Below are 12,040 nucleotides of genomic sequence, written 5' to 3'. Positions count from 1 at the left end.
GAATGGGTCAGGCCCACATGCAAGTCCTATTCTATTACGATCCATACATAAACCCGATACGCAGATACATCCTAGATAGACTCAATAATATCTAGAGTAGTCCATATATGTATAAGTACACACTATAGGATGTTCACTAGTCCAATAGGTCTGTCTCAGCCTGAGTAAAGGTACCATGCAAATTGCACATAATGTGGCCATGTGTACCTAGACCAACCAGGGAATAACACCTATGTCCAGCTATCCATCCCAGGCGATATACGCACCCTAACCATGGTCATGAGACTCAAGCTCATACCATGGCATCATAACATAAATATATAAAGTCTGTGTCCTCCTAATACAAAATATCATCCATCTGAAATAGTGGCTTGATATCTGTACAACAATTCATCCCAGAAATCCAATTATGTCATTCAGTTATTTACTGACCTAACACTAACAGAAGTCGGACTTAACTTTTATTGTTAATCCGAACCTCAATCCAGATTAGGTAGGCTTAGTGACTGAACTAATCCATACCTAGTATGCCACCGTCCCATACCGGTGCATACTATCCTCTAGCTAACACAGTTGACAAAAACAGTATAATTTATATATCAACCACCTTCCAAAACAAGCATAAATATAGTTTAACATGTATATAACCAAGTTATGCATCTAATACAAGATTTAAACATCCTATTCCAGTCCTTTAAATTTGTAAAATATGATTAAGAAATTAACTCCTCCAAACAGTACTTTAACTGATACAAAAATACAGCAGATTTAAACCTCAATTACTTCCATCTAAGTATACATGCATTTAAACCATTACATGCTTATAACACAGATGAAAATATGATTAACCGTTCCAGTTCATGCAGAGAAGTTAAATTCCTAAAACAATAAGCAATTACAAGCTTATAATCCAACCATCCTCATACAAGTTCACTGTTAACCTTAGGTTACTTCTATCTGTAATGTCTAAATATAACCATGTTTCCCAATATTTTTATAAGTCTTTAGCAATGATATACACTCTTTAGTAGCATCCAGACAACATTAGACAAACCCCAATTCAGCCAAACGGACCCTAAGTATCAGTTTTACCTCTTAACAAGAGAAAGAGAAGGCTCTGAAACAAAAGAGCCTTCTCCATCTCAAGTTTCAGTAAGCAATTCAAATAACCAAAACAGTGTGCGTTCTACTATTGTTCCTTAACTGCAACTTACTCCATTCCCTAGTCCAATTATAAATTAGTGTTTTTTCATCATAATACAGGTCTGTTATAGTCCTGAGCATCATTTAAAACAAGTTAAACGAAGTGCAAATACCCTGTATAGCCAAACAGCCCCTAAAATCAAATCTGTTGCAGCCTAAGTAGAGAGCAGGCTCTCCTAAAATTGGGAGCCTGCTCTAAATGACCTAGAGCCGGCTCTAGGTCCCTAAGAGCCGGCTCTAGGTCCCTAAGAGCCGGCTCCAATGCTTCTAGAGCCTGCTCCCCCTCTTTGGGAGCCGGCTCTAAGGTTTTGGGAGACTGCTCTCCCTCCCCTTAGCAGCCCTCGTCTGTTTCAGCTTCGTCTCCTTCAACTCCGGTGATGTTCCAGCCCTCTGCACTGTAATAAATTCTTGTTCGAACATCTAATTAACCTACTAAACTAACTACAAGCCATCCATATGCATCATTAATCTCAAATAGCAAAGCTTAAACTCATAAACAAAAAGAACCAAATAAACAGAGACTTTAAGAATTTTGTGAAACAGCTTCATTCAACGAGTCTAATTATCAGTCAAGCATACATAAACGTTTGTTTAGGCTTTTATTTAAACTCCTGGAGTCCATCTAAGCATGCACAGATCACAAGTTTAAGGGAAAGAGAAGAACAGATACTTGCCTTTGAGACTTTAGATTAAAATCTCTAACTGTCGTCTCTATCAACTTTGGCAACATCAGTCATATTAAACGACCTCTACTGCTCCTAGTTCAACCCAGTAGCATACACCAAACTCCCCTCCTTGACTTTGCTTTGTGAATCACCCAAGATCACTCTCCGTTTCCCTCGTATCTCTCTGTTTTAGGTGAACAGTCTGTTTTTATGTGAACAGACTAAGGTTGTATTTCTTTCAAAACCCTAAGCCTAACGTAACAACATATTTATAGATTCAGTAAATCTATAACCCTAATCCTAATACACTCGGAAAAAGAACCGACTAATGCTAAGTCGGCAATACGTAAAATCCACATCCCTAACTTAAGATCCAATAATTTAAAACAATTTAAATAATTATAAACAGTCAACCAGTTACATATTACTAAGGCAATTAATTTAAATAAATTCAAATAATATAATTAAAACAATCTATCAAATAATTAAATTAAAACAATTAAAACAATCTATCAAATAATTAAATTAAAACAATCTCAATTCAGCAATTCAATTAAATACACACAAATAAAAATAATAATTAAATAAAAATGAAATACAAATTAATATTGAAAATTAAATTCCCATTTTATCCTTTTGAAAACTAGGGGTATTACATTCCCACACTTCATCGTTTTATGGAATTTGTGGAAAAAGTCGTGGTGATTACTTCTAGGCTAGTCTTTTAGCCGAAGAAGATGAAGTTGTAAAAGCGGTTTATCCGGCAGTCCTTTGTGAATTCTTAGATGTTTTTTCAGAGGATTTGACGGAGTTGCCTCCACACCAAAAAATGGAGTTCACTATTGATTTGATGCCTGGTACCGTAGCGATTTCTATGGCACCGTATCATATGGCACCAGTTGAATTGGAATAATTGAAGAGGCAGCTTGATGATTTGAGGATGAAAGGTTTCATCCGACCGAGTGTGTCACCATGGGGCGCACCGGTCTTATTTACTAAAAAGAAAGATGGTTCTTTGAGGTTATGCATTGTTTACCGAAAGTTGAATCATGCCACCATCAAGAACAAGTATCATTTGCCAAGGATAGATAATTTATTTGATCAGTTCAGGGGAGCCAGTTGTTTCTCGAAGATTGATTTGAGGTCAGGATACTATCAGTTGCGAGTTAGGGATGAGGATATCCCGAAGACAGCATTCTGTAAACAGTATGGACACTACAAGTTCCTTGTTATGCCTTTTGGCTTGACTAATGCTCCAGCGGCATTCATGGACTTGATGAACCGCGTCTTTCACGATTACTTGGACCAGTTTGTGGTAGTTTTCATGGATGACATTCTTGTGTATTCACGATCTCGGGAAGAGTACGAGATCCATTTGAGTATTGTATTACAGATTTTACGGGAGCACCAATTGTATGCCAAATATAATAAGTGTGAGTTTTGGCTACAAGAGGTGAAGTTTTTGGAGCATGTTGTTTTAGAAGGTAGAGTATCGGTTGATCTATCAAAGATTGGAGCAGTTTTGAATTGGGAGTAACCCAAGAATGTTTTTGAGATCCGGAGTTTCCTAGGCCTGGCGGGTTACTATCGGAGATTTGTAAAAAAATTTCTCCCGTTTGGCAGCGCCTATGACCCGTCTGACCCGAAAAGGGATCAAGTTTGTGTGGAATGAAGCCTGTGAGTCATCTTTTCAGGAGTTGAAGACAAGATTGACTACAGCTCCAGTGTTGGTGATACTTGAGCGTGGCTTGGGTTATGTGATTTATTATGACGCTTCACGTGATGGTTTGGGATGTGTGTTGATGCAGGATGGTAGAGTAGTGGCTTGTGGGTCTCGACAGTTGAAGATGCATGAGTACAACTACCCTACTAATGATCTGGAGTTAGCGGCAGTCGTATTTGCTTTGAAGTGTTGAAGACACTACTTGTATGGTGAGAGATTCGAGGTGTGTAATGACCCAGTCATTTTCCTTCCTTTCCTTTTTCTCAAATTTTACGAATAGATTTTTTTCGTTTAATTTTCTTTTTCGAGTTCTGTTTCTCGTCGCGTAGTGTCGTCTTGAGTGCTTTAGAATGATTTCCGAGACTCTTTTCTCTGGATTGACAATTTCCTTTAAGGACTGAGTCATTTCCACATTTTTACTTTTTGGACACTATTCACTTTTCGTCCTTTTCCCTATTTTGTCTTTTCCCCGTTTGTCACTTTTTGGCACAACCTCACTTTCCGTGCTCAGAGTTGATTTTTGACTTCACGTATCTTCATTCTAAGTGGTTTCCATGAAATGCGTATCTTTACTTTTGTAGTAAAGTACTCTGGTTGCTCCCGATGTCCATAGGGGCATGGATGCATAGTTTTTCAGATTCTTTTTCTTTTCTTGGGGTGTTTTTCATAAATATCTTTTGAAGATATTTTATTTTGGGGGTTTTTAAGAAAATATTTTTGGAAGATATTTTCATTCTGGCCAGTTGTGCAGTTTTCACTTTTTGGATGGGCCATTGTGCAATTAACGAAAGTTATTATAAAAGTACCTCGTTTTGAGCCTGAATCCTTGTATGGGATTCATTTTCACTTTTTGTCAACTCGTGAACTCTTAGAATTCCATTTTGGTCGTTTTAGGGATTTCTGGCCCCGGTTGTTACCAAACTTGTTCGAGGCATATCTCTCTGCTCGGGACTCAGTTTTTGACGTCGTTTCTTCCGTTATTCATATTTTCTCATTTCAGTTCTTTTTTGTTCACAGAGTTTCACCGTTCGAGCGCGTATGCTCAAAATCCACTTTTCCAGACCCGGGGGGACCTTTCGGGGCACTTTTAGGGTTTTACTATAAAAAGAATATCTTAAAGACTAAAATCAGATTTTCCATCATCGTTCTCCGTCTTTGACCGGCAGCCATGGAAGCCCCATGGGCTATCACCTTTTCTTCTTCTTTGAATTCCTTGGTAGAAAGTCTTCGGCCTTAACGTTTATCGTAGGCCTCGACATGCTCTACCTTTCCCCCTTATTAGAACCCGTTTTTGGCTAAATTTTGAGTTCGGGTTTGAGGTCAAGTTAGGATTTTGGTATATCCACTTTGGAGTTTATCGTTCACCGTGTTGTCCTCGACCTAACCCCGCAATATCGTCGAATTCGGAGCATTTTTCTTTTGGAGGTAGGGGTGTTATAGGTTATTATTTTTGTTATCTTGCATGCTATTGATGCTTATACAACTTGTATGCATGCTTTTGTTCAAAATCTAGAATTTAATTTAATTATTTTCTATGTTAAAGATTTAATTCTCATGATGATAATCAACTTAGAATTAAATTGTGGCATGCTAGTAAATTAGGCTTTCGTATGTTTGTTAATATATATTAAATTGAGATTATTTGAATGAGAATTGTAACTTTTATTTAATATTTATCTTTGGTGAAAGTTTAATTTACATAGATGTAACTTGCATGAAATAAGCTTGTAATGTGATATTACAATAGGCCTTAGCATGTTCCCTAACATATGTTAATTTGAGAGTATTTGGATAAGTTTGAAAATCTAGAGATTTTAATTAAAATGATTAATTAAAATTATTTAATGGTTCCATTGGCTTAATTAAGTTTTTAACTTGGTATTTGAAATGACTAGGACTTGTTTACTAGCATATATTAATTTGGGATCATTTGAAGTTACTTTAGAAGTTAGAGATTTAGTTATCATGATTTAATTAAATTCTATGTTGTTGTTCCATTGGCTTAATTAAGATTTTGAATGGATGTATGTAATGGCCATGCAATATTGTTTAACATGTGTTAATTAGGGATCATTTGATTGAGATTTGAAATTTAGAGAAATTAATTAGTTTATTTAATTAATTTCCGTTTCTATAGCGTTAATGATTTAATCATGTTTTTGACATTGGTTATATGTTTAAATCATGATTTTGGACTAGTATTAGATTCATGAGTTTATGATTTCAATGTTGAGATATATTATTATAGCGTGTAACGAATCGCACACTGAAGATTCGACATTTGTCATACCTTAGTAGTTGTGGACTTAGAACATATATTGTATGTGTTTCCAAATTCGGTTGTGCATGGTAGATAGTTGATTATCTTCTATATACATGTTGATATATACGTTGTTGCATAACTTGTTGATTTTGGAAACTTGGGGATTTCGTTGTTTGGCTTCGGCTAGGACATGGTTCTAGTACAGGGAATTGTCCCTCTATAGTCTAGTGCGCACATAGGGAGGTTACCCATGGGCTAGTAACCCTAAAGTAACTATGGTGTCGGTCTAATCCGGCGTGACGTCCGAACATCCACTTTGTTTGATTTCACTTTTCATTTCAAGTTGATAACTAGATGATATCGTAACTTGTTCTTCCTTAATTGATTTCTCATTTTGAGTTTTAACATGTTAACTTTGAGAAATCATGTTTTATGCGTTGTATTAGAAGTTTCAATGTTGGTTAAATTTAGATTGTGATTTGTGTTTTGATGTTCAAATGTAACTTATAAATGATCCTATAGATTCATTAGAACATAGACATTAGGTAGCATGACCCACTTTAGTAGTTTTCGTATTTTAGATTTCAAGTTAAGGACTTTGAGAATCTATACCTCGTTGCTTTATATAACATGCTTCAATGTTGTTTAAGTTGCATGAATGATGTGATTTATGCTAGAAATGATCTAAGGCAGCTTAGGATGCTCCCTGAGTCTCACTTTGACATAGACGTTAAGTGGCATGACCCTTTTGAATTGTTTCAAGTTAATGTATAAATCTATAAAGAAATCGAGTCTATGCATGCTCATTCTCTACGAGTAAACTTGTTTACTCACCCCGAAGTTACTAGGGGTTTTGTTCAGGTACGAAGACTTGGTTCGTAATGTTCATCATTGCTTGGATGATTATAGACTTGAAGGTTTTAATTCTTGTAAAGGTTGGCTTGAAATGCCACTTGTAGCCTTATTTGTCAAATGTGTATATTTGATTTCAAACTTGTAATGTGTGCCTAAGCATACTTTTTGACGCTTATTTCGTGTTTATGATATGTGGCCTAGGGCCGAACTTCATTTGAAATCCATGTATATTGAGAAATGTAGAATTTTGCCCTTAATGAGAAAAGTATGAAAATTAGGGTTCTAACATGTCATTTTTGCACCGGAGTGTGCATTACGTATGAAATTCATTATTTGCCATTCATTTACTATGTATGAGGTATGGCCAAGGGCCAAACACCATTTTGTTTTAGGTTTCACATTTTAGTTTCATATTTTGCGTTTTGGACTAAAATAGTAAAATCCGAGCCTTTAAGGGTTCATTTTCAAATCGGGTGGCGCAAAGTATGTTCCGGCACATCCACTAGGACTTATTCAATATGCATGAAGTGTGGCCAATGGCCAAACGGCCTTTTGATTGCATTTAGGTTCGATTCTTGCATCTTTTTCCTTTAAAGGACATTTTTCGATCATTTGAGGTTTGATAGGTCATTTTTCGCATCGGCGGTATTTTTAAGCCGTAGATCATTGTAGCACGTCCTAATAGGTAAGTTATGTCTGCGTGCATGATCGTTTTCAGGAAAAACCCTTTCCTTGGTGAAATGAGCCTCCTTTGGATTCATTTCACATTTTTCTTGCATATTAGGGTTTAAGGGCATTTTGGGGTTTTCCTTTGGGAAATAAATTCCGGTCTTGACTCTGTTACATAGAAAATGTGATTTTGGGGGTAGTTTTTTCATGGCATTTTTCTAGAAAATGTCGTCTCGGCCTAAAAAATCCTAAATCCTTTTCATTTTTCTATTTTTGCTCTTTTTTTTTCCAAAGTAGCAGGTTGCAGCATGCCTCAGCCTAAAAGAGCTGGCTCAGTTCCAAAGGAGCCGACTCTTTCATCAACCCAGCCGACTCGGTTCATAAAAGAGCCAACTGGATTCATTTGGGCATCAATTTTGGTGCTCTCGGCCTAACCCAGCCGACTCAATTCTCAACCGAGCCGACTCGGTTGCTCTCGGCCTAAAAGAGCCGACTCAATTGCCAACTGAGCCGACTAAGTTTGGCTGCAGCGGTGACCTATTTTCAAATGGTCATAACTTACTCATCCGAGGTCCAAATTAGGTCATTATTGAATCTAAATTCAAGAGCTTGAAGTCAGATTTCCAATGGTACCAACTCCACCCTAAAACTCCAATCATAGTGAGAGTTATGGCAGTTTTAGTGGGATAGGTTCCCGGTGTCGCTTAGTGCAGGACGCCGCTTTGTTCTATCTTCATATCTTTATCATCCGGACTACGAATCAAGTGATTCTTGAGTCTAACTTCATTCATTTTTTGTTGTATTTCCAATGGTATGTTTGGTAATACCCACTTCCATTTTAGAAAAGACCGTTTTGCCCCTAGGCTCATTCTTGTCCATTTTTAAAACGTCGCTTCCGCAATTGTTTTCTTTGGGTTCCGTGACCTCATTGAGGGTCACATTGGTGTCTTACAGACATGTAGTATCTCTAGAGACCATTATTTTACCTTTTGCATCTGTATTCTGTTTCATTGTTTGATTTACGTACGGGTCACCGCCAACGCACCGGGTTGATTAAAACTCGAGTCATTACAAGGTGTACTCGGATCATAAAAGTCTCAAGTACCTTTTCTCCCAAAAAGACTTGAACAATAGACAGAGGCGATGGGTTGAATTCTTGGAAGATTATAATTTTGACTTGCAGTATCATCCGGGCAAAGCAAATATAGTAGCAGATGCCTTAAGCCGGAAATCTCATGGAACTTTGGCTAATTTGGCCATTCGGAAGTGGAAGATGCTTGAAGGTCTGGCAAAGATGGGATTGCAGTGTTTTGATGATGATGTTTGCAGTGAGTCAGCATTCTTATTTAGTCTTGTGGCTAAGCCTACTCTTGTCGTACGAGTGATTGAGTCACAGAGACAGGATCCGGATTTGGATGTCATTCACACTTTGATCTCCAGTGGTGAGATAGTGAAGGATTGGACTTTGCATGTAGATGGACGTCCACGATTCAAAGGTTTGTTGGTTGTTCCCACAGTTTGTCGTGAGGATGTCCTACGGAAGTTTCACACTTCCCCCTTTGCAGTTCATCCAGGTGATACCAAGATGTATCACAATTTGAGACGTCAGTATTGGTGGAACGGGATGAAAAAAGATGTTGCACAGTTTGTGACTAAGTGCCTTACCTGTCAACAGGTGAAGGCTGAGCATCAGAGATCGGCCGGTTTGTTGCAACCATTACCTGTAGTGCAGTGGAAATGGGAGCAGATTGCTATGGATTTTATGACGGATTTTCCAAGATCACGAAGAGGCAACGAGGCCGTATGGGTCATCATTGACATATTAACCAAGACAGCTCACTTTTTGCCTATTAAGGCAACAGATGATGCAGAGGCACTTGGTGCTCTTTATGTGAAGGGGATTATAAGATTGCATGGAGTTCCAGTAACCATTGTTTGGGATAAGGATGCCAAGTTCACTTCAAATTTCTGAGAAGGACATCAAGCGGCGTTTAGCTCAACGTTGCACCTTAGTACGGCATTCCATCCACAGATGGACGGCCAGTCGGAGCGTACTATCCAGATCTTGGAGGATATGCTTTGGGCATGTGTACTTGATTTAGGAGGCAATTGGGAGGATCACCTTTCACTCATTGAGTTTGCCTACAACAAAATTTATCAGGCGAGCATTGAGATGGCTTCATTTAAGGCGTCGTATGGTAGACCCTGTAGGTCTCCAGTTTGTTGGACTGAGGTAGGCGAGACAACCGCCTTAGGACCAGACATTGTACTCGAGACTACCGAGAAAATTAAATTGATCAGACAGAGGTTGCTCACAACTCAGAGTCGACAGAAGAGCTATGCGGATAGGCGAAGACGACCGCTATCTTTTGAGGTAGGAAACCATGTTTTTCTACAAGTTTCTCCACGGAAGGGATTGTTGAGGTTCGGGAAGAGTGGCAAGTTATCGCCACGATTCATTGGACTTTTTGAGATCTTGGACCGAGTAGGAGAGGTCGCCTACAGACTTACTTTGCCAGCACAGATGGATAGAGTCCACAATGTCTTTCATGTATCAATGCTACAGAAGTACGAGCCAGATCCATCCCATATTTTAAGTTGGGTTGATGTGGACATTGTTAAAGATGTTTCCTACGAGGAGGGACCAGTTCAGATCCTTGACACACAGCAGAAAGTGTTGAGGAACAAGATGACACCATTGGTGAAAGTTCTTTGGAGACACCACGGAGTCAAAGAAGCTACTTGGGAGCTCGAACAGGAGGTTCGCTCCAAGTATCAAGCATTGTTTTCTTCCTCAGGTATGTCTTAATTTCGGGGACGAAATCTTTTTAAGTTAGGGAGATTGTGATGTTTCCAATTTTCTCCATTTTTCATTTTTCTGGAATTTTGTTGATGCGAGGGCATTTTTGTATTTTCACGTTGTGCGTACCGGACATCGTGGGGTGTGCCGGGTGTGTCAGTGAGTTGTTTGGAGCATTTCATTGAGTTTAGCACTCTTTGAAATGCAAGGGTGACCATTTTCGCATTTTTCGTTTTTCAGGCCGGATGGTCCCGTGTGGGACCCGCTTCCGAAATTGTTACATACAGGGATTTTAATTGGGTCCATTTGCATTCCATGAATTTTATTTAATGTGTTATATAAGGTTGTGAAATTATTAAATGTGTGTGTGTGTGTGTATATATATATATATGGTGTAAAATGAGAATAAAAGAAAAAGGAAAAATAAAAAGAAAATTGGTAGGACCCACAACCACTTTTAAGTGGTCATGAGACCACATTTTGGTCTCTGTTCTCTCATCCTCTCTCCCGCTAGTCTCTCTCGTCCTCTCAGCTTTCATTTTTTCTTTTTTTTCACTTCAAGGCTTCAATTCTTGATTTCTCCTTCAATACTTGGTATTTTTTAATGCCGTTTGCGGCAAATTGATGCTCACGGTGAGGTCTACAAGTTAATAGGAGCAATTCCTAGTTTGGTGCACTTGGGAATTTCGAGATATAGGACATTTAATTTGGGGGTTTTGCATAATCTTGATGTAGGGATCTCTAATCCTCACTTTCTTGCACCTTTGTGAGTTTTTTAACTTTAATTATTGTCAAGCATGATTAATTTGAATTGATTATCTCTTAAATGATTTAATTGTGTATATGAAGTATCCAATTGTGTGTATTTGTTGATTTACATGGAAAGCATGCCTAATTGTTGATTTTCTATGCCTATTGTGTTCGTTAAATTGTTAGAAATTATTATGAGGAACCATGTTAATTATGTGTATTTGTTAAATAGTATGAAAAGCATGCCTTATTTAAATTGATTTCCTTGAAAATGATATAATTGTTGTAATTGAAATCTATGCTTATGTGTGTTGATGGAATTATATGAAAAATATGCTAAAGTGTTAATTTTCATGTCTAAATGTTTATTATCTTGCTAAAATGACTATATGGATGCATGCTAAATTGTGTAGTAGAAATTTCTTTAATTCCCTGGAAATGATAAAGCATGTGACATACATCCGTAGCATTGGGCATGAAAGAAAAAGGGCAAAATGATTTGAAAAGGATGAAAAAGGCATTTTTGGGGAAAATTTTGATAAAATGGTTTTGAGAAAACCCGGTCGCCGCGGAGTCACCAAAGGGCCGGTGTGTTAATGTAACCTAGAGAGAACTAAGAGAAACACATTAGCATGGTGGAACTAACTGGGCCCCAAATGACGCCGTGGGGGTACCAAGGGTCAGGACAATAGCCAACCCTTCTCTCGTGTCGCTGCGGAGTCACCAAAGGACGGGTTATATTAACAGTTAGTGAAGCGATGGATGTTTTCTGAAAATGGGGAGTGACATGCATGGCATTGCATTCATAGCATAACATTTGCTTGTTTTGAATTTGGAATTGATATTGTATTTTTTTTTTTTTCCGGCATAACATGACCCCTATCCTCTATCCCTATTCAGTATTTGGATTCATTGGGTTACAAGAGGTGTGTCTTAGGCACCACCTACTTAGCAATTTGCTCACCCCATTACATTTAACATTATTTTCAGGACTCGGGAAAAAAGCTTTGGACACTGAACCATCACAAACTTAAGAAGGACTAGGAATATTTTTTTTGCTATCTTTTGTATTTTGCTACACTTTTGTAAAGTCTCAAAACCATAGTGAAGTG

Source organism: Cornus florida, unplaced genomic scaffold, assembly GCF_030987335.1.
Source record: "Cornus florida cultivar Cherokee Brave unplaced genomic scaffold, ASM3098733v1 CherokeeBrave_3.0.0_Hap2_Chr05, whole genome shotgun sequence".
In the NCBI taxonomy this organism is placed as follows: domain Eukaryota; kingdom Viridiplantae; phylum Streptophyta; class Magnoliopsida; order Cornales; family Cornaceae; genus Cornus; species Cornus florida.
Note: the sequence above shows the minus strand (reverse complement) of the source record.